The sequence below is a fragment of the Pongo pygmaeus genome, chromosome 23 (assembly GCF_028885625.2).
Source record: "Pongo pygmaeus isolate AG05252 chromosome 23, NHGRI_mPonPyg2-v2.0_pri, whole genome shotgun sequence".
NCBI lineage: Eukaryota > Metazoa > Chordata > Mammalia > Primates > Hominidae > Pongo > Pongo pygmaeus.
In genome coordinates this window covers 38,250,956-38,274,539 of record NC_085931.1, presented here as the reverse complement: position 1 = coordinate 38,274,539, position 23,584 = coordinate 38,250,956, and the positions used below count along the sequence as shown (strand labels likewise).

Genomic DNA, 23,584 nt, shown 5'->3' with positions numbered 1-23,584 from the left:
AGCACAGAGGTGGTGCTTGTGGAGTATCATAATGTACATTGACACCTTAAAGCATTAAAGGCTCTGACAAGTCCTGCAAGAAAACAAACCATTTTAGTTTTGTGTAATACAGCTTTCTTTGAACTTGTGCTTGATTCTGGAACCTGTTTGTGACTGTAAACCCTACTATGTGCCAGGTACTTGGGCTAAGACTATTTCTAGTTTTACAACATCTCCCAGCTGGAAATGACCCAAAACCACATCAACAGTAAAATAGATTTTAAAACTCTAGTATGTTCACACAAAGGAATATTATACAGCAGTGAAAATGAATAGACTATAGCTCTGTGCAATAACATGGAGAAATCTCACTGTATAATATTGGAAAGAAGAATCCAGACACAAAATAATAATAATATGATTACTATTATTATTCCATTTACATAAAACCCCAAAACAGACAAGGCTAAACTATGTTGTTTTTAGGTCTGAAGAAAATGCAAGGAAATCATGACCACAAAAGTCAGGATAGTCATGAAATACGAATTGAAGAGAGTCAAGAAAGTGCTTCTGGCAGGATGTGGTGGCTCACGCCTGTAATCCCAGCACTTTGGGAGGCTGAGGCAGGCGGATCACTTGAGGTCAGGAGTTTGAGACCAGCCTGACCAACATGGTGGAACCCCTTCCCTACTAAAAATACAAAAATTAGCTGGGCATGGTGGCGGGCGCCTGTAATCTCAGCTACTTGGGAGGCTGAGGCAGGAGAATTGCTTGAACCTGGGAGCTGGAGGTTGCAGTGAGTGGAGATCGTGCCACTGCACTCCAGCCTGGGCAACAGAGCGAGACTCTGCCTCAAAAAAAAAAAAAAAGGAAAAAGAGAAAGTACTTTAGGTTGTTTCTTGAGCTGGCTGGTGGTTACTTAGGTGTTTGCTTGATAGTGAATCATTAAATTACGCAAAATCATATTTTCTGCATGTTGCTGTAGTTTTTAAATGTTTTATAATTGAGAGAATAATAAAGGTTGTGCTATCCTTGGCTCAGAGAATGGGCTCTGAGGGCAGGAGTGGAGGTGGGAGGGTTTGAGAGGAGGCTGCTGCAGTCACCCCTGCACCGATGGTGGCCTGGACTGCAGTGGGGACCACTGGGATGGAGGGACCGGAGGGATTCACGAGGGACTTAGCAGATAATTTGGCAACCCCCAGTGTGTTCACCAATGTGTTTGAGCTCCTGGCTTTGAACCACTGGCTCCAGGACCTCCCGTTCATAGTCCCTGACATTCAGAACCAGGAGGCCAGATGGGCCTCATTGGGGTGCCCCCAGGACAGAGAATGTGAAGAGCATCGGAGAATGCCATGGAAAGGCGGCCAGGAAAAGAGATGGGGAAATTGAGTGCAAAGAGAGAGCGGTGAAGAGGCGGTCCTTTAGAGCTGTCAGCATGGGGCCCCAGGCGCTCCGCGTGCCATAAGCAGCTTCTTTGGATTGTTTTTTGGCCAACACGCACAGGTCGGGTGGTGAGCTGGCCAGGATGACCTGTGCAGATGTGGTTGCAGCTGAAGGGGAGGCGTGCAGTGATCAACGAACAGATGAAAACCCAGCCCCCAGGAAGCCCCTCTCCAGCTCCCCAGAGCGTGTTTTCTTGCGTCTTCTTTCCCACCTCCCGGGGGTGGCCGCGGTGTTTTCTGTCTGGCCGGCCATGCCTGGCCGTGCTCGGGAACACAATCCCCTTCAGAAGTGCCCCCCGAATCCACCGAGCCATCCAAGCCCTGACAAACTCTTGAGGGAAGCGGGCGTCGCAGGCCCAGCTGTATAAATGTTTTTGGTTTTCCTGCTGAGGCTAGCGCTTGAGTCTGTGCCAAGACAAGCCTTGCTTGAGTTTTCTTTGGCAAGGCGGCCCGGCTCAGGAATGTCAGGCAAACTTTCCAAGTGGGATGGCCTGTCGGTGGGACCTGGGGCTGAAAGCTGAGCCTGGGGTGTACTTTGCTATCATCTAATTACCGCGTCCCCAATTAGAGTCAAGAAGCTGTGCCCAGGCTGGTCAGATGGGAGCCATTTTCTCGGCGTGCCCTCCCCTTTCCTGGAGGGATCAGCGCCATTTAGGGGGCTTTCTGTGGGCTTCCCCAGTGGGCATGGGTGGGAAGGTGGCATTCAGCATCCTCAGAATGACGGAGCTTTGAAGGGATGTGCCGACTCCATTCTGGGCCCAGGCTGTGAAATTGGGAGAAGTGGCCACATCATCACTGTGAGGTGTGTGTTTTTCTTCTTCTTGTTCAACTCCATTTGGCTAACTGTGACTTGGAGCTTTCTTGGTGGATCTCACTGAAGAGAAAATCTAGAGCAGGGCTTCCAGATGGAAAATCCTCCAGTGGTAGGCAAACTACCTAAATGAATGGAGCTGGCCAAGAGAGAAGCAACAGGGAGCGGCAGGGACTGGGGCAGAATGGGAGCTCATACCCTTTCTAAAGGGGCGGGTGCCTGTAATTTCGGCACTTCAGGAGGCCAAGGCAGGAGGATCACTTGAGTCCAGGAGTTCAAGACCAGCCTGGACAACATAGTGAAACCCGTCTCTACTAAAAATACAAATATTAGCCGGGTGTGGTGACACATGCCAGTAATCCCAGCTACTCGGGAAGCTGAGGCAGGAGAATTGCTTGAACCCAGGAGGTGGAAGTTGCAGTGAGCCAAGATTATGCCCCTGCACTCCAGCCTGGGTAACAGAGTGAGAGTCTGTCTCCAAAAATAATAAATAAATAAATAAAGAAAGAAAGAAAGAAAGAAAGAAAGAAAGAGGTGGGTGCTTCTCAGCTCCAGCAGAGCCCAGCTGCTCTGGGTGAATATAATTCTCATGTGGTCCAAACATCTGAAATTCCAAGAGAGATCCCAAACTGTATTTTACGTGAAATCTCCCAATCTCTAAATATTGGCAACTAATTAGATTTTTTAAAAAAATCAATGAAGTGCTGTATTAGCCAAATAAAATACATTTGGAGCTGGACAAGGTCTCCAGACCACCAATGTGTGACCTCTGGTCTCTGACTTCCTGACCCATGACTGCAAGCTGAGTGGACAGATGGAGACAATGACATCATCCATAACAATAGCAATAACAAAAACCTTTTGTTTCTACTCTGGGCCGCCCTAGGTGTCATGCGAGCATTTTGTATGCGGAGCTTCATTGAAATCTCACATCAACCTGATAGGAAGACGTCATCACGCCTACTTTATCGACAGGAAAACTAAAATCTCCAAGAAGGGAATTGACTTGACCAAGGTAACCGATTGGTAAGTGGCAGTACAAGAATTTGAGCCCAGGTCTGTCTGAATCCCATCACTGGGCCAGAGTAAAAATACTCGCCTTGTTCATTCATTCATTCATTCATTCATTTATTCAGCAATCATTTATTGAGCTTTTACTGTGTGCCAGCCACTATGCTAAGTTTGCAAGGGTTAAATGAAGGAATACATGTAAAGTGCGTGGAGCAGGTAAGAACTGCTTGTTTTCCTAGCTCATATTATTATTATTATTATTATTACCAACATGGATCTATTTACAGCAGGGTGTGTCCTGCCCAGGCATAGGGGTGGGGTGGGCAAGAAGCTATAAAATATGAGTAATGCGTAGCTTCTTCTTTTGAAGATGCCCAGCCTTGTGGGTCTGAGTTAGAAGCTTCCATATAGTCCCTGGAATTGATCCCACCATTTCTAATCTGTGGAATGGGCCACAGTTTGCCCCCAGTCAGAGTGACAGGGCAAAGAAGCTTAGCAGCTTGTGCTGGCAAAGCTCTAGACAGTAAGCTCTGGGAGGAGGCTTTGACTTTCTTGGTGGCCCCAGGGATAGCACTGATGCTTGTGAAGGTGCCCAGCTATGAAGGGGTGCTAGTGGGCTTGGGAAGGAGTCAGCCAGCCCTGCAGCATTGGGTAAGTAGAGTCAGGGAGTGAGGGTGCTCCTAGCTGAGGCCCTGAGCCTTTCTCTGTAGGATCAAGTGGGTCTGGACTAAGGTCCCCAGGTAACCTGTCTGAATCCCAGCACTGGGTTGGAGTAAAAAGATTTGCCTTGTTCATTCATTCATTCATTCATATATTCAGCAAGTTTGCAAAGCCAGACTGAACTCAGCCCTCCTCTGCTCACAAGCATTCATTGGCTTCCTATTGCCTCTTACATTGCCCATAGGGATCCCACAACGAAAATGTGAATGAGTGTGTGTGAGTGAATAAGTAAACACCACATACACGCAGGCACCCTCGGGCTTGGTGAGTCCTTCCTTATCCATCTGTCCGTGGCCTCCTCCCCACGTGGAAGATGTTTTGGACAGAGTTGAGTGGGGATAGCCCAGAGCTTGGCATTCCCACTGAATTCCAGGAGAAGCTGAGGGGTTGGGGACGCCTAGTACAGACACATGGCAAGCCTGAGTGCCTACTTTTTGGATGGTTTCCATGCAATTATTGGATGAGAATTTCTGCTAGAAGAGAGAGTCCACCTCAGGCCTAAGGTAAACACCAGTCTTGACATCAACAGCCACAATCCCTCATGTTTATGGAGCACTCACTCCGTGCCAAGCACAATGCTCCACATTGCACAAGGAATGTCATGGGATCCTTACACTTGCTTCGTTGTTCCCATTCTGCAGAAGGGGAAACTGAGGCCTAGAGAGAAGACATCATGTAGCAGATGTATGGCGGGGCTAGAATTTCAATGCAAGCTTGTTTGTGTCCTGACGCTGCTTTTAGGAGCACATTTGCTGACTTACATGTCATCCCCACTTTACAGGTGAAAGAAGCCCCGGAGAGGCCCACACACTGGCCCACAGCCATGTGGAGTGAACCGGAAACTCAGGTTGTTCCCTCTGCAAGGGCAGGGCTGTCCCCCATCCCATAGCCCCACCCCTGCCATGCCAATTTCAACCAATGCTTCCCACCCACCCATCAGATGCAGTTCAGGGCTGATCAGACATGAACACCCCACCCAGGAAGGTCTCTCAGGGCTTCTAGAAGCTCCCAGGTGTGCAGTAGGCATGCAGCCCCTCCCCTGGGGTCTTTGCAGAGCCTGGAGCCCAGCGGGCCTCCAGAGGAGGGTGATTTGGGATGGAAACACACAGGCTCTTCCCTGTACATAATGAGCAGGGAGTGAGCTGATAGATATGCTAATTTCATTATTCATGTACATAATTACAATCTAGAAGTTGGCAGCTTTCTAGGTAATGACAGGAGGGAAGGGGAAATTTACCTAACTTTTGTAATATATGTGTGGTATTATTTAACTCTTAAATTAAAATCAGGGACCTAATTCATTTCACGAGGCCCGAGGATATGAGGCACCGAAACAGAGTTCCACCCCATCCCTCCTTCCTTCAGCAAATATCTACCTAGAGCCAGACCTTGGGCCAGTTTTGGGGTTGCTATGGTGATGGAGGCTCAGCAGTGTGAGAAGGGCAAGGTGGAAGAACAGGCAGCCAGGGGGAGCATAGAGGGACCTGCCCACTAAATCCTGGGGAGGCAGGAGGGAGTCAGAGAGAGCTTCCTGGAGGAGGAGGCACCTGCTCTGGTCTTGAAAGATGATGTGTCTAAGAGTCGTGCATGCTAAGGAGAGAGAAACGTCTTTGAGAGGGTGCTGGTGGTTGGCAGGAGTGGGGAAGAGCTTGGACAAAGGCCAGGAAGTGAGGCCACGAGGCATTTTTGAGGATGCTGAGCTGGCTGGAGAATGGAGGGGAGGTGCTGGCATGCATTTCTGAGAATGGGCCTATCAAGATTCAGATCTTAAAATCGGACGTGCTCAGCCTCACTGGGAACCCCAGCATGCCAGCCCAATGTGTCTGGGGCCCACAGCTCCTGCCTTGCTCCCCCCCACCTGATAAGGCCTGGGAAAGGGTGATAAGGGGAGAGGCCCATTTGGTGCCTGCCAGCCCTTGGCTGGGCACCCAGCTGGGGGAAGCAGGACTCAGGCATTCAAAAGCCCCCACCCCCCGTCCAACCCGCCGAGATGGGCAAGTTTTGAGTCCTGGCCTCTGAGCAGGGAGGGGGTACGCTCCAGGAGTGGGCCCCCTGCTGTCCTAGGGAGCCTGTTAACAAAGCCAGCTCTGGGCTTTCTTCCAACTGGATGTGGGGGCTTTGCAGAGGGGCTGGGTCGCTGTGGGGGGGGTGTGAAATTCTTGATTAGGGCTGACTGTGGCCTGCCCCCTCCCCTGATGTTGCTCTTCCTGCCCCCTCCCCATACTTGAGGGAGAGGGAACAGCTGCACAAACACAGGCCGGGGGGGCCAGAGGGGGCCGGGATGTGAGATGCCGTGTGGAGGGGGCGGGAGGGTGGGAAGGTTGCTGCGTGAATGTATTTGTGTGTATGTGTGTGTTTGTGTGTGCGTGTGGCATGCCTGTGTGTTTCACATATGCGTGTGCTGGGCACGTGGCTGTGAGTGCGGGACATGGATTAGGATGTGGGTATATCACCTGTGTGTACATGTAAGTGTGTAAATGCAAGTGACTGGGAGTGTGCTCGTGTGCAGGTGCAGATGTTAAGTCTGTGCATATGCATATGTGTGTGCACATAGGCAATTGTGTTGCCATGCACATTTGAAGCATGCACGAGGGGTGGTGTGTGTGCATTATGTGTGATGATAAAGAATGGACATGTGGTGTGCCTGTAGGTATGATTGTGTTGGTGTGTGTGTGTAAAAGTTACATTTTGTGCGTGCACATGTGTGGGTAAGGGATGGGTAGGCGTGTGCACCTGTGTGTGACTGTTGGTCGTGTCTGTGTATACGTATAAGTTATGGTATGTGCACGTGCATGTGTGGATATAAGGGTGTGTGTGTGTGTGTGTGTGTGTGTGTGTGTGTGCATGTGAAAAGGGGAAGGGCTTGTTTGTGATGCTTTGCAAGTGAAGACCCAAGTCAGGGCTCAGCCCTTGTCCAAGTTCTGAGTGACAACCACGTGGAAAGCAGCCCCCTCCTGGGATGCCCCTGGTCTACAGTCCCTGCCCACAGCCTGGCATCTCCCCCAGGGCCCCAGGTTCTCTTGCAGGCTAGTCATGTGTGGCTGCATTCCTAGGAGGGAATGATTTGTTTTCTGTTGAAGTCCATCCTTCTATAATTCTTTCCATGTATTTCTCTGGATTTGTAGGTTAAAATCCATCCCTGGCTGGGCGTGGTGGCTCACACCTGTAATCCCGGCACTTTGGGAGGCTGAGGTGGGCGGATCACCTGGGGTTGGGAGTTTAAGACCAGCCTAACAAACATGGAGAAACTCCATCTCTACTAAAAATACAAAATTAGCGGATCATGGTAGTGCATGCCTGTAATCCCAGCTACTCGGGAGGCCGAGGAAGGAGAATCACTTGAACCAGGAAGGTGGAGGTTGAGGTGAGCCGAGATCATGCCATTGCACTCCAGCCTGGGCAACAAGAGCGAGACTCTGTCTCAGTCCCCCACCCAGGGCTCAGCTCAGTTCTGGGAATGCAAATGGTGTCCTTTCTGCTGGGCAAGGGGTAGATGCTAGGTGAAGACCTACTATGTGCCATACACCTAGCAGGGTCAGTTACACTCCTGCAGTTACTGAGCCCTTGCAAGTCTTGCGTGAAAGCTAAGACTTTTGTATTAACAAAGAGGACACTGGGATTCACTATCACCACGACTAGACAACTTGCCTGAAGCTCATGGAAGTTGGGAACGTTGTATCAAAATAGAACAACCGGGGACCCAAGCCAGTATGGGAACCCAGATCTGACTCCTGAATTTAAGCCCTGCCTTGCCTCATGGACCTACTTCATTGCGTCCTTCGTGGCCACCATTCCTCAACCAAACCTTCTTCTTAAGGAAAGGGAAAAAAATGAGCTAACAGCTGCTAGGAGATTTGGAATGAATGTGAAGTTTTCCAGGTTAAAATGGAGACCAAAGGAAATTTACATGATTCCACTTTCCTCATCTCTCTGGATCCTTCATCGAGCCGGTAATGTATTCCCCCTTCTTGCTAACACACTTTTTAAAATGTTAATAGACTGTAAATTACTTTTCTTTTTATACTTCTTAAAATAAGCGTTTCCTCTTGTAGATGGCAAGACGACGCTGGAGTTACGGGCTTGGTTTTATTACTGTCGAGATGAGATGGACTGGAGAGAGCTCATACAGCTTTTATAGGAACTATTTTATTTATAAGAATTTTCCTAATGTCAGATGGATGTGACATGCCTGGTTTCTTTCTGCCCGCTATTGAGAGAAGAGAGGAATTTAGCATGGACTTGGTCTGGGTCGCATTCTTTTGCCCTGGAAATTCGAGAATTGTAGAAGGAATTTTCTTTAGCAGCCTTAATGCGATAGTCTTCCAGTTTCTCCTTGCATACCTCTGGTGATGGGGAACTCATTTCCTATCAAGACAGCCAGTCTCAGGTGCAAGCTCCAACTCCTTTCCTATACTTACCTGCCCTAGCTCTGTTCTCTGGAAGTAGGGGGGAAACCTCTCCACAGTCAACTTCGGGAGCCTCTCGGGGATTAGAAGGCAGCCACTATTTCCTGTTCTGGGTCTTTTTATTCTGCATAAATAGTCCTCTGATTCTTTAAATGCTTCCCCATCACTTCATCATCTCACCCATCATCCAAAATGTATTCAGAATTCTTTTCTCCAGGGTCAGAAGGACTGTTTCAACGTCTCTTAGTTATCAAGACCAGTATTTCTCATGATCACTTCTGAAAAAAATCCCAATTCTGGTCATGTTTGTAAGAATTTTATGTTTGGATGAATTTTGGACATGCTGGTTTAGGGAAATATAAGCTTGTTCCTTTGCAGCAGGACTTATCAGAGCCTTAGATGATTGATACACACTAGGACTCTCAAAGGGAGTGGAGTAGACAGCACTTCACAAACTCAAGTGACTGTGGATTCATGGGTTTCCAAAGGGCATCCCAGAAGGCATGCATCCCCTAAAAACAATTCCAAAATGCTGTTTTGGTGTGGCTCTGGAGTGGGAAGTTGCAAACAAAAGGATAATGCCCATTAGCCCATAGAAAACCAGCCTGTTGGTTCTGTTACAGCATCTCCTTACCGTGGCTTCTTATATTGTGGGTGCCTCAAAATGGCGTGTGTGATGGCTGATGTGAGGTTGAATTCATAAGTGATTCTCAGCGTAGGGGTGTGCCCTCTATTTCCCTCTCATCCCCCAGTCCTAGCTCAGTTTTCCCATTATGAGCAATGAACAAGGTGAATCTATTAGCCTTTCAAGGTAACTTCTAGCTCTGACCCACTGGAAAGCTGGGGCTTGGGATGGGTGGGTTTGGGCTTATGAGAGTCATGTTAAAGGAGGCACAGTTGGACTGTTGGGGGATGGGGAACAAAAAGGAAGAGAAGGAACAGTTAAGCTGCACTGGAAACAGGTCCCAGCCTGCCATGTTTTCCCTGTGGGACTTTGGCAATGATGTCACCTCTCTGATGTTCAGACTTCTCATCTGGAATGTGTAAGAGATTCATCTTGGCACCTTCCTCACAGGGCAGATGGAACACAAGACCGGGCACAGAGGAAATACTCGATCCATCTGAGTGCCTCATTCATTGAGCTCTTGGAAGAGCTGCTTTCCTCCTGGGCACCCTCTCTCCAGCCAGGCAGGACTTCCTGCATTGCCTCAAATGTGCCAAGCCTACTGCTGCCTCAGGGCCTTTGCATATGCTGCCTTCTCGGCCTGGAACCCACTTTCCAGCTGTATCCCCATGGCCCATGGTAGGGGCTTCCTAACCATTGCCTGAACTGTTGTGAGATGAAGGTCTTTGTGTGTCTCACAGAGGCCGCCCAGCTCATGCTCACAGTCTAGCAAGGCCTGAAACCTGCCTTCCTCCTACCTTGAGGGAACAAGCAGCTCCTCCCACACATGCGCCCGTAAGTCTCCATTACAGCAGTTTCCAGCAGCCTCAGGGACAGGAATGATGTTGGCTGGGGGGCTGCCAGTTAATCACCCTTCCCACCCAACCCAGCCCATGACCCTTGGTCAAGGTCATCTCTGCAAAGTGCAGACACTGTATTCAGGGCAGACCAATGATGTCCCCTTCCTAGGTTGCCCATGCTGGCCACCAACTTCATCAATCTTGAACAATTGGCCACAGGCTTGTTTTCTTAAAAGTGATGTTACCTCTAATTATCTCTGACAGGACGCGGCGTGTGCTCCTTATTCTCCCTTTTCAGCTCATCAGAGCACGTGCAAGCACTGCGGCTGAGATAATTGAATATCTTCTTTAAACCAACAGGCTGTCTGTTCTCCCCTGCGCTGGGCAGGCATCTTAACGTGGTTCCGTGAGGCCAGTCTGGGGCGTCTGCCGAGAGCAGGAGAGGATCTACAGCACTGAAAGGCTCCACTCACCCAAAACGCCTCCTGTCATGGCTTCGTCACGTGCCTGATACTCTACCCTTTGTTGAGTCTTTGGGTTGAGGGGCATTGGGGTTGAGACCCAGGTGGCTGGGTTTACATCCCAGATGGGCCATCTTTGAGCTGTGTGATCCTGGGAAAATTGCTTAACCTCTCTTTGCCTTGGTTTCCTCATATGTAAACTGGAGGAGCTAGTCATATGTCATGGGGTTTTTGTATGTGGAACAGCACCTGGCACGTAGTAAGTTCTGTGTCCATGTGGCCATTATTTCTGTCGCTGTTACTGTTGTTTTTGGGGAGTTGTGGGCAGGGCAAGGAGGGAGACTTAATAGAGGATCAATGCAGAATCTTCTTTGCTATTTTTTTTTTTTTAAAGACAGGGTCTGGCACTGTCGCCCAGGCTGGAGTACAGTGGTGCTATCATAGCTCACTGCAACCTCTGCCTTCCAGGCTCAAGTGATCCTCCCACCTCTATCTTCCAAATAGCTGGGATTGCAGGCGTGTGCCACCACACCTGGCTAATTATTTTGTATTTTTAGTAGAGATGGGGTTTCACCACGTTGCTCATGCTGGTCTCGAACTTGTGAGCTTAAAGTGATCCGCCTGCCTTGGCTTCCCAAAGTGCTGGAATTACAGGCGTGAGCCACTATTCACATTTATTATTACAGGCGTGAGCCACTATTCACATTTTTAAGTTAACCTTTTAATCCTTGGGGCTGATCTCCTGGAAAAGGGTGAATCCAATTATGGTGGCAGAGAAATTCACGAAGTTCAAGGGACAGAATTTCCAACCGGAAATGGTAAAGCAGCAAGGATCCCAGAAGATCATTTGGGCCCAGACCTTTGCTTTTCAAATGGGGAAACTGAAGCTGACAGTAGGATCAGAACTTGCGCAAGGTGAACTCAGCATAAACCCAAGGCTTGACGAGAATTGCCATGATAAAGAAGATGCATTTATTGAGCGCTTATTATGTGCCAAGCATGCCCCTTGCACTGTTTTGTTTAACCCTTAACCATAGCCGTATGAGGTAGGTCTGAGAACTATTCCATTTTTCAGATGAGAAAACTGAGTCTCAGAGAGGCTGAACAGATCAATCAGTCTGTAAGAGTGGAATCAGGATTTGAACCTCAGTGTGTTCAGCCCAGAGCTGGCATTCATGCCCACTTGGCTCTCTAATCGGGGACCAGGAGGCACTGGGGGAGGCTGGAACCCCTTTGGCAATTCAATGGAAGACTCTTTGCTTCTCTTGGTTTGATACATTGGGGATCCGGGTATATGAGCCATGACTACCAGGGTTTCCACCCCCAGCAATGACAACCTCCTAGGAGAATTCTGCTCCCCATAGGCAGCCCTGAGTGGTCTTTCCTGACAAGGAGGAAACCAGGAGACTCCACACAGCTCTTGTGTGGGCTGGGTCAGTGGGAGCTTCCCTCAGCCCAGGCTCCTTCCCCAGCCTGCCCCATCCATCCCCAGAAGCCCCAGGTAGCAAGTGGCCGTCTCTGCAAAGAGCTAGATTTCCTCCCTCTGTCAGCTTCAGGTAACCGAAGGATTATTTCCCTGTTCCCACAATGCATGTGGCCCCGGGGTTATTACACCAAGGAGATCTTTAAGGACAATCCATACACCTCTGCCTTTCGGCCTCATAGCAGGATGCAGGCTGTGTGTTCGGATAGAAGCGACTGTTCCCCAAAGAGAGGGCTGAGGTAAGAAAAGAAAGTTTCCCCCATTTTCCAAAATATCCTGGGAGTCTGTTGGGAGTGCTGGACACAGCAGGCCAGCGAAGCATCACCTGATCTTGCCTCGGTGCCCATCGTTCCCTCCTCCAGCTCCTTGGTCCACACCTTTTTCTTCCGTCTCCAGAGGCCTGGGTGCACACCCGCCCCTCTGCAAATCCCAGGCTGGCTGAACGGCGCCCTGGCAGACAAATTGTTCTCAATAATCAAACTGGTATTGGTTTGTTGAGCAGGTGGGAGCTTTGATGCCAGGGGCAGAACTTTGTGCAAGGAAAGCATTTCATTTTCTGGGTAAATGTTGCTCAGCTGCTATGAGATTTTTTTTTTTTTAGATGGAGTTTTGCTTTTGTTGCCCAGGCTGGAGTGCAATGGTGTGATCTCGGCTCACTGCAACCTCCGCCTCCTAGGCTCAAGCAATTCTCCTGCCTCAGCCTCCCAAGTAGCTGGGATTACAGGCATGCACCACCACTTCTGGCTAATTTTTGTATTTTTAGTAGAGAAGGGGTTCACCATGTTGCTCAGGCTGGTCTCGAACTCCTGACCTCAGGTGATCCACCCACCTCAGCCTCCCAAAGTGTTGGGATTAAGGGCGGCGGGGGCCACCATGCCCAGCCTGCTATGAGTCTTAAACATGTTCTCGACCTTACCCTCTGTATGCTCACAGGACCCTGGCCTCAGGAGAAGGCAGTGTGGAGTATCAGGATGGAGCAGTGGGGCAGCTCAGAGCGCAGGACCACAAAAGTCCTGAGACCTGAAGGAGGGATATAATAATAATTACAATAATAATAATATAGAGTGCCTGTTATTGGGTCCTCACCATATGCCCGGTACAGTGGAAGCAACCAACACACCCAGACCTTTGAAGAAAAAAGTGTCTGCTATTCCCATTTTGCAGAAGGGAAAATTAGGCTCAGCAAGAAAGTGACCCTATAAGCGCAGGAGCCAATCAGAGCCTAGGCCTATCTGGGTCAAACTCATGGGCTTTTTAGCTCTGTGGCTGCTCAAGCTCTGTCTAAGTCTATAGCAGACAATGACTTCCTGAATTACCCTGGTCGAGTTGTTTGCCCTTGAAAATGATAGTGATGGATCAGACAGCCTCTGCTCCCTTGTGGTCGCTTCTTGTGGGCTTGCAGAGGGCCGTGCGTTTGCTTGTGTGACAGTGTATCTCCACGCCTTTGCACCCTGTGAGCTATGCATTCCTGTGTCAATAGAGTGTGTGCAGTGTGAACGGATATTCGAATGTGTGTGGATCAGATATACACCCCCAGGGGAAGTCAGCAGATAGGAAGCCCCAAGATGGCCAGCAAGATCCAGTCAATCTATGCCATTTTCCTGACACCCCCAGCTCTTGACACAGAGTCTAGATGCAGTGGTTCTGCACGAAGTGTTTGCTGAATGGCTAAGTGAAAGTCTGTGCAGGCCTGGAGGGATGCGTGTGTGTGTGCGTGCGTGTGTGCTTACGAGTCTGTGTAGGCCAGTATGGGAGCACACAGGTGTGAGGCATAGACTTCCATACTGGGTATAAGGTAGTTATGAACAGGCCAGGCAACAGCTGTGTGCGCTCTGGTGAACTCAAATTCTCTCGTGAGTCTGCACGTGCTTGTGTAAATCTATACAACTTTTCATGAGACCACTTAGGTGTGTGCTGGGTGAGTGTCACCCAAAGGGTCAGGGGAAAATGTGCAGCGATCAGGCTAAGGCCTCTAGGGCACACAGATCTGGGGTGGACTGCTAGCTCTGCCACATGCATGCTGTGTGACCTGAACCTGGTGGCCTTCCTCCCAGAGCCCCTACTTTCTGTAACATGCACACAATTTCCACGCCTCCCATGTAGAGATATAGAGGCTTCCCCAAGACAGTATATGTTAAATACTTTACCCAGTGCCTGGCACGCTGTAGGTTCTCAATTAATATATTTTTAAAAACTTCTTGTGTACCACTGGAGTTTGGGGGCTGGGCTCCTGAGGACTCCAGGTTCGAGGCTAAATTTGCAGGTCTGCCACCTTCATTTAACAAATATTAATTGGGAACCCAAATTAAGGCCAGGAACACCTGGCGGCACTGCTAGGTATTGTGTGGGGGGCAGTGGCTCTCACAGTCTCATGGAGGAGTCAGGCACAAAGGAAGTTATTGCATTGATAATAATTCCAGCTACCTAACAGGGTACTTAATGGAGGGATAAGGTCAGAGATGACAGGAAGGGCATCCCTGCGGAAATGGTACTTGGCCTGGAGTCTGAAGGATGAGTTAGCTGTAAGGAAGTGAAGAGAAAGAAGGAAAAACATTGCAGCCAGTGGGGACAGCATGTACAAAGGCCCTGTGGTTTGCAGAAGTGTGGTGAGGGGGAGCCCTGAGGGAAGGAAGTTCCATTGTGGGTGGAGGCTGGGGAGGAAGAGAGTGTGGGTTAGGGGGGCTGGTAGGGGTTGGTCCTTGTGGCTATGGGGGAGAGGGAGAGTTTGGCCTCCATCCTAGGATTCCAAAAGCCATGGAAGGTTTAAAGAGGGATGTGACAGGCTCAGATCTGGGTTTTTGAAAACTGCCTCTGGCTACCCCAAACCTGGAGTGGACCGCAGCGTCAGGTTGGGAGAGACATGTAGCTGATCCTTCCGTGTTAACCTGTCCTGCCAGGGTGCCCCCAGGGGAAGGATGTGGCCAGCACAGCCTGTCGGGAGGCAGGGAGCCCAGGTCCCCCTTCGCCTCCAAGCTGGTGGGCTCATTTACATGATTCCTGCTTAATTCTCCCAGGGTATGCAAATGTATGCAAACCACAATCCAGGAGAGGCAAAAATAGCAGGGCGCATTAGCATCCCCCACAGGAATATTGTTTTATGCAAACGACGTGCTCGGAGCCTGCTGAGCAGGCGGAAATGAAAGATGCCTTTCTGGGGGCTCTGGCGAGTCCACCCGCCTGACCTTTGCCCTCCAGGATCCTGGCCAGGCCCCTGCTGGGAAGGAAAAGCTCTGGGGTATGGAGGCAGGTGGTGGGTGGAAGACCCTGGCTGCCCAGTGGACAGGGGCCAGGGCAGGGTCCACCAGGTGGGAGGACCCCTGATCCCGCCGCTACCCCCGTCGTGCCCTGGCCTCCACCCTCTGACTGTCTGGTCTTCCTCCCTCCTCTATTCCCCTTCCTCTGCCCTCTCTATGTTGTCACCTTCCTCTTTGCTTCTTTCTCTCTGATCATTTTTTCTCTTCTCAGCCTCCTCCGGCCTTTCCTTCTCTGCTGAGTCTCTGCCTGACCTCCTGGTCTGCTACCCCAGAATTTGCTCTCGTGCCCCTTGGTCCTTGTCTCACCCCAGGTCCCCATCTTCCGCCCCTCCTCGCGTCTGTCCCTGTCTCTGTGTCACCCCGCCGCTTTGTCCCTGTCTGTCTCTGTGATCTCCTGGCTCCCAGTCTCTGTCTCTCTCTCAGTCTGTATCCCCGTCATCTGTCTGTCTGTCTCCATCTCAGTATGCACCTCTCTTCACTCCCTTCTTTCTGGCTCTGTTGCTCCCTCTCTGTTTTGTTCGGTTTTGATTTAATTTGTTTTTCTGGCTCTGTCTCTTGTTCTCTTCCTGTCGTTGTCTCTACGCTGCGTCTCCGTCTATTTCATGATGTCTCTGTCACTTTTGCTCTGTATCCGCCACCCCACATCTCCCTCCTCGCCTCTCCTCTGCTTCTTCTTCCTTAAGAGACCTGCAGACCATCCCAGGACTCACAGCAGCATCCCTTGCTCACATCTGGAGCAGGGGCTATTGGGTGATATGGGGAGATACAGGGACCCCTTCATGCCCCCAAATTCCAGTGGGCACCCAGACCCCCGGTGGCAGCCCACAGGAAGGAGCCTGGTCTAGACAAGCTGTGGGTTTTGAGAAGAGGCTAAGCCTTCCCTGATCCCTGGAGGCCTAGGTCTGGCTATGCTGGCCCAAGCTTGCCTGAGGCTGAGGCTGGAATGTGGGGGAGAGAGTAGATAGGAATTAGGCCTGGTTCCCTCTGGGCAGGGACATGTCCCGGCAGCAGACACTTCCTGGCTGTGTGATCACTGCAAATGGTTTCATCTTTCTGAGCCTCAGTTTCCATCTCTGTAAAATGGGTCAGTACTGGTGTCCAAGTCTTGGGTTTGTTGTGGGACTGGCCTGACTCATTGCCATTGTTTACATGTGTTGCACTTACTCAATATTAAACACTACTGTCATGATTGTCATTGCTCCCATATTTCCACTTAAGCTCTTGGTGCCTCAGTTTCCTCATCTGGAATATGGAAAGGCTATCTCCTGCCTTTGGGTTGTTGTGGAAACTGGATGATACAGTTGCAAACTTGGCACATAGTAGGTGTTCAATAAACTACCTTTTAAAGTCTTCTTTCTCAGACTAGCTGCATGACTTTGGCAAAGGCATGGCAGCACCTTTCTGGGCCTCAGTTTCCCCAGCTGGAAGGAGGTCAGCGCAGAGCACCCTCTGAGGTCTCCTGGCCAAGCTGCACTGGACTGGGGCTCCTCGGGTGGCTGCCAGTCGATGGTGACTCCACAGTGCCACCAAGTGGCCACCCATGTCACTATGGGGCAAGCTTGGGGGCTGGGGCTGGGGTCACACCTGTGTCTAACCTCCCTATCCCTGCTGCAACCCCAGGCCCATTACACAGATGTAACAAGAGCCCAGAGGGGAAGAGCTATGCCCAAGGGCATGCGGCCATGAGTGGAGAGGAAAGCCTAGAGTTCTGGGGCTGGATCTCGCTTAGACTTGCTGGGTGACGTTGGGGCAGTGCATTCCCCTCTCTGAGCCATGCTATCCTCACCACATCAGACTGGCCTGGAGGCTTCCTCCAGCAGCCACATCCTCCATCCCTGTGGCTGGTCCAAGGCTACATCACTTTGGTAGTTCACAGTTTTATTAAGCACCTACTCTGTGCTGAATAGAGGATAAATAATACCAACAATGACAATGACAGTGATAATAATAATGGTAATTGTTCACCAGCAATGAAAGTGTTCTATGGGTCAGGCCATGTGCTCAGCACCAGCTCATTTAATTAACACGAGGTGGAACTTTCTAAGCACTTTACAGCAATTAACTCATTTAATCCTCACAACACAGTGAGGCTCAGAGAGGAGGATGCATGTTTTTGCCATTAAATAATTTCACTATATATTTAATGAGCACCTAGTATGTGCTAAGCCCTGCGCTCAGCCCTGGGGGTCCAATGGTGAAGGGTACAGAGACAGTCATGGATCACATGAGCTCACTGTTTAGTGGGGAGAAATACAGTAAACAAACAAACAAAAAATGCCCCAGAATGCAAACTTAGGAAGCATTACAAGAGATTGGAAGGGAGTGAAGAGGGAACAGTGAGAGGGAAGAGGGAGGCAGGTAATCAGGGAATGACAGCCTGAAAGAGGAGGTATTAAAGCTGAGGCCTAAGGGAGGATTGGGAGCCTGCAAACTGTGGAGGTGGAAGGACCAGCCTGCGCAAAGGTCCTGTAGTAGGAGGAGGCTTGCCCCATCAAGAAACGGAGAAGAAGCTATGGCAACCCTCCAGCCCAGGAACCCCTCTGCAGCCCCAGATTCCGGTGAAGTTTATATCGGGGGTTCTCAGCCTCTGAGAAAATTACCAGGGAGCTTAAAAAAAAAAACAAAAAAAAAACCAGGCATAGTGGCTCATGCCTGCAATTCCAGCACTTTGGGAGGCCAAGGAGGGCGGATTGTTTGAGTTCAGGAGTTCAAGACCAGCCTGGCCAACGTGGCGAAAACTCCATCTCTACTAAAAAACATACAAAAATTAGCCAGGTGTGGTGGTGTGTACCTGTAGTCTCAGCTACCTGGGAGGCTGAGGCATGAGAATCGCTTGACTCCAAGGCTGTGGTTTTGATAAACTTTCAATGGCTTAGCTTTGTGTAGGGGAGGAGGGATTTTTTGAAGATAATATTTATCAGTAATTTTCCCCTTTGTGGCCCAGCCCTACCCTGGGGGTCACGTGAGCCAGGATGAGTCTCTATGCAGAATCCTGACTTACTATCTTATAGATCCCATGTAACAGTGATGCTAGTGAGTTAACCACAGGTGCCATCTGGGGTAATCTTTGCACCATAATGACCCCCACAGAGCCTCAGAATGCCCCCCCCAAAAAAAAGAGTGACCCAAATAAGGCAGCCTTAGGCAGGCTCCACTGAGCTATGCCCAGAAAAGTGTCCCTCTGGCCATTGCTGGCCCATCCGTGGGAATCTTGATTAGAGAGACTGAGGCCACATCTGCATGGGAATCTTGATTAGAGAGACTGAGGCCACATCTGGGCTGAGTGAGAGTGCTCTGGGATGAATTAGTAATGTCTGCTCTGGTAGCAGCCTGGAGGTTTGGAGTGGTCATTTTTGATAGACTGTAGCTACATTCAGGTTTAGAATATGGGGCCACCCCTGAGAGGTAGGAAGGTTCCAGGCCGACTCCATGGCTTGCCAGCTGTGGAGCCTGGGGAGGCACTAACTCTCAGAGCTTTGTTTCTCATCTGGAAAGTGGGTCCAATGGTTGTATTAGTTTGCCAGGGCTGCCATATCATAGTGCCACAGACTGAGTGGCTTAAACAACAGACATTTCTTTCCCCAAGTCTTGGAATCTAGAAGCCCATGTCAAGGTGTGGGCAGAGTTGGTTTCTTTCAAGGCCCCTCTCCTTGGCTTGCAGATGGCCATCTTCTCCTTGCTGTGTCTTCACATTATCTTCCTTCTGTACATGTCCGTGTCCTAATCTCCTTTGCTGATAAGGACACCAGTTATGTTGGATCGAGACCTACCCCAATGACATCGCTTTACCTTAATTACCGCTTTAAAGACCCTATTCCCAAACAAGATAACATTCTGTGCTGCTGGAGTTTAGAACTTCAACATATAAATTTTGGGGGGACACGATTCAGCCCGTGAGTGCTGCAACTGAGGGTTTCCTATCCATCTGGTTGTCTGAGGCTATACAACAACAGCATAACAAACACTTTTAAGTGATTTTTAATGATTTAACTAAATTAAAAAAAAAATTTTTTTGAGACAGGGTCTCACTCTGTCACCCAGGCTGGAATACAGTGCTATGATCACAGCCCACCACAGTCTTGACCTCCTGGGCTCAATCCATCCTTCACCTCAGCCGCTCAAGTAGCTGGAACTACAGGCATGTGCCACCGTGCCTGGCTAATTTTTGTATTTTTAGTGGAGATGGGGTTTTGCCATGTTGCCCAGGCTGGTCTCGACCTCTTGGGCTCAAGTGATCTGCCCAAGTTAGCCTCCCAAAGTGCTGGGATTATAGGTATGAGCCATCACGCCCAACCTAAATTGGTAATTTTGTTCGTGGATCTGTGAGTTGGGCAGGGTTCAGCGGGGTCAGGTTGTCTCTGTTTCATGTAACGTCAGACTGAAATGGCTCCAAGGGTGGGAGTGGGAAACTTCTGAAGCTTGTTTGCTTACATAGGTAGTTGATGCCTGTTGGGGCTTTTGGGTGAAATGCTCGAGCACAGCCTCTCCATGTAGTCTGGGCTTCCTCAGAACATGGCAGCTGGGTTCCAAGCACAACTCTCCGAGGAGAGTGTGCCATGAGGAAGCTGTATTACCTTTTTTGACCTCATCTCAGAAGTCATGCTGCATCCTTTCTGCTGTATTCATTCATCTATGCTATTGCAAAGACCTGCCCCCATTTCAAGGGGATGGGAATTTTTCTGCACTTCTTGTTCAGCAAGCTTGGAAAACACAATTTGCTGTGATTAAAGATGAGGCTGATGAGGCTCAGAAGAGGAAAGGCTTTGTGCAGGCCCACACGGCATGGGATGCCTGACCCCTCCATTCATCCTAGAAAGCCCCTTTGAAAGTGTCCACTCCCCAAGCGGGAGCCAGTGAGGCGGCCTCCCTTCCCCAGGTGCCACATAAAGGCCTGAGGCTGGACCTCCATGTGGCCTGTGGAATGGATTTGACACCAAGAGAAAAATATTAATAACTGAGTTTCTGCCTTTTTCTTAGCTCCTTACCCATACATTGTCCGGCAGGAAGTAATCAGAGTCTCCGTGGTCCTCCTGGCTTGCTTAGTTCATCTAAGACCCCTTGTTCTTCTCCCCTCCTTCCTATTTCTCCATGAGTTTCTTCTCTCTTTTTGTTTCTCTCTCTCTCTCTCCAGATCTCTATATGTTTGTCCCTCTATCTATCTATCTGTGTCCTTGTCTCTCCCCCTCTACCTCCCTCATATATTTGGATCCCACAGAGACCCTGAGGGAGGGACATTCCTGCCCCCAGGAAGCATTGTCTTCCTTGGAACCATGCTGCTGGTGGCTCACTGCCTGGGTCCATTTGCTCAGGATGCCCGCCTACCTCACTTCTGGTCCATCACGGTGCATCCAAGAAGGAGGCTGGGAAGAAATGCACCAACTGTCTTATTGGTTTATCTTACTTCAATTTTAAACAATTAAGATAAAATTCACATAACGTAGCATTAACCATTTTTAAGTGGCCTTTAGCACATTCACCATGTCCAAATACCACCACTGTCTAGTTCCAAAACATTCCCAGCACTCCAAGATAAACCCCTGCACCCATTAAGCAGTCACTCCTCATCTCCCCCTCCAGCAATCACTAGTATTTGCATTCTGTTTTTCATGAATTTACCTGTTCTGCATATTTTATGTAAATGGAATCATACAATATGTGGCCTTCTGTGACTGGCTTTTTTCTCTTAGCATAACGTCTTCAAGGCTCATCCTTGTTGTAACACGAATCTGTACTTCATTCCTTTTTATGGCTGAATAATATTCCATTGTATAAATAGACCACCATTTGTTTATCCATTCATTTGCTGATGGACATTTGGGTTATTTTCAACTTATGACTATTATAAATAATGCTGGTAAGAACATTTGTGAACAAGGATTTGTCTGAGTCCCTGTTTTCAATTCTCTTGGGTATATACCTAGGACTGGAATTGCTGGGCCATTGGGTATGTTTAACTTTTTGAAGAACTGCCAATTGGCCTCACTGTTCTACCGTGAAGACCTTGCTGATGTGTTTAAAGGGATCACTTTGGCATCCTGAACCTTCTATTCATCATCACTGTTTTGCCCATTTGTGTCTGAGGGCAAGAATTTATACTCACGAATCATGCACTAGCTATTCAGCAATGTAGTGCTGGAAGGAATGTGGAGGGAGAGACTAGCACAGTAAGTAGACAGGGCTGGAAGATCAAGAATCATCCATCCATTCCTCTCTCCATCCATCCATCCATCCATCCATCCATCCATCCATCCATCCATGCATTCATCCATCCATTCATTCATTCATGGTATAATAACATTTACCAAGCACCTCACTGTGTGCCAGTCCCTGTGCTGGGCACTGGGAAGAGATGAATGAGATAATGTCCATGCCCTCAAGAAGCTCACAATCTGGGGGTGGGGAAAACAGGCATATAAACAGAAAATCAGGAAGGAGTGTGATACATTCCCCATAGGGGAGGCTTTTTAAGGTGTTAGGGAAGCACTGAGGAGGAAGCAGCTGTCTGGGAGGGCCAGGCAAATCTTGATAGATGGGCACCATTTTGACCTGGTATTGAAGGATGAGTAGGAGTTTTTTCTGAAGCAAAGGCAGGGAAGCACAGCCCAGGACTAGGGAACAGCATGAATTGAGTTAGAGAATGTGTAGCTATGGGCCATTCTTACGTGTGGCTGAGGCACAGGATAAACCTGGTGGAAATAAGACTGAAATGGTTAGTAGGTTGTTGTAAAATAACTAGTGCCTTGAGTAACATTCTAAGGAGCCTGTGTTCTAACACGTGGGCGGTGGGGAACTATCAAGATTTACACTTCAGGGACTGGAGGCAATAAGTGTAGCCTTCATGTCCCTGTCTATGAAATAGAAGAGTTGTAGTAGCTTGTATATGTCAGAAGAAACTGGGCTATGATGCAGTAACAAACAGCCCCCAAATCCCAATGGTACAAAACAACATGTTTGTTTCTGGCTCTCACTGCATGTCCATTGTGGGTTGGCTGGAGGATGTGCTGCTCATTTCCATTACCTGTAGTTTAGAACTTCGGGGGGTAGAGCAGTCACCTTCCGGAGTATGGTTGGTCACTGTCCCAGAAAGAAAAGAGAGCAGAAGACCACCATTCCGAAGCTTCCATGCACAATATGATATATGGCGTCAAGTCCAGTCCCACAACCACACCTCTCTCTAAGGGGGCAAGGAAGTGGAGTTCTACCATGAGTCGTGGAGAAGAACAGGACATATGAAGTGAGCAACATGAATGACGACCGTGTAGGTCATCTCTGAGCTCCTTCCTTATTTATGATAACAGACCTTTTGCTCAGGGATGTTCACTGCCACATTGGTTGCAACAGACTAAAGCCAGAGGCAATGAACACGTCCATCAACAGGGGATTAATTAAATGTTGCTATAGGCACGCTTTGAAGTATCCCACAGCTATTTAGACAAAAATGAGGTCGATTTTTTTATTTGTTAAAGTGGAAAAAAATGCCCCAAATATATTGTTAAATTAAAGAAAAAGTCACACCAAGATACAGATTATTATATCTGGTATGATCTAATTCATTTCAAAAAGATAAACATATGTGTGTGTGTGTGTGTAAAAGAGAGAGAGAGAGATTATTCACAAATAATTTCTAGAAAGGTAATGCAGGGAACAGTTAAAATTAATTACCTCTGAGGATGGGAACTGAGGCAGAGACTTTGCTGTTTTGTTCACTTCTCCATCCCCAGAGCCTAATACACGGTAGGTGCTCAGTATTGCCCTGCTTGTAGTAGGTGCTCAATAAACACTTGGCAGATGGACGGATTACTATTTCTAAGGAGACAGATTTGACCTTTGCATTTTATCCCCTTCTGTGCATTTATAATTTGTTTTAATTGTACGTAAATATAAAACACAGAGAATTTGATTTTTTTTAATGCGATAATTCTATCTTCTAATCTTCCTCCCCCATCACTCTGTGAAGCAGACAAAGATTTGGGGGTCCCGTTTCTCTCAAGAGGTACAAAGAGCAGTAAGTAAGTGTGGCTTTGAAAAATCAGGGGAAAAACTGCCACGTCAGTCCTATAAAAAAAATACCAAAAAACAAACGAGGGTGTTCCTGTTTCTCGTTCCATGTACTGCGGATATATTAGTCTTGCACGGAGCTCTACAAGGCCTCCTTCGCTCGCCTCCCGGAACGAGCCTGCCAGGGTAGATGGATCACTCCTGAAGTCCCCCCACCCGCCAGCCGCACTACATCGAGGCTTCAATTAGCCGAATGTGTTCCACGTTCCAGGGACAGAACAGCGCTGAGCCTCTGTGAGATCTTCCGCCACGATCTGCGCTCACGTATGCAGAGGAAGCAATATATATTTTTTTAAATCTTATTTTAATTGTTTATGTGCTGATTTCTTGCCTGCCAACGCCCGCCCCCTCTACCCCCCGCCCGAATCCCCACCATCACCAGAGGAACCTCGCTTGCCTGTAAGAATGATGTTCTTGCCTGCAAAACAGCTCAGCTTCACTGAATCATGGGGAATGGGTGCAATGGGGTGGGACTCCTAGGGTGTGATCTCTGGG

General features: G+C 48.9%; 1 long non-coding RNA gene across 1 annotated transcript; it reads left to right on the top strand.

The window, feature by feature from the left end:
- The first annotated feature begins 2,019 nt into the window (after positions 1 to 2,019).
- Positions 2,020 to 23,358, top strand: LOC134739243 (uncharacterized). Its single transcript, XR_010125853.1, has 4 exons — positions 2,020 to 2,223; positions 3,119 to 3,258; positions 4,745 to 4,810; positions 23,158 to 23,358. It is a non-coding gene; the product is annotated as an uncharacterized LOC134739243 (long non-coding RNA).
- The last annotated feature ends 226 nt before the right edge of the window (positions 23,359 to 23,584 follow it).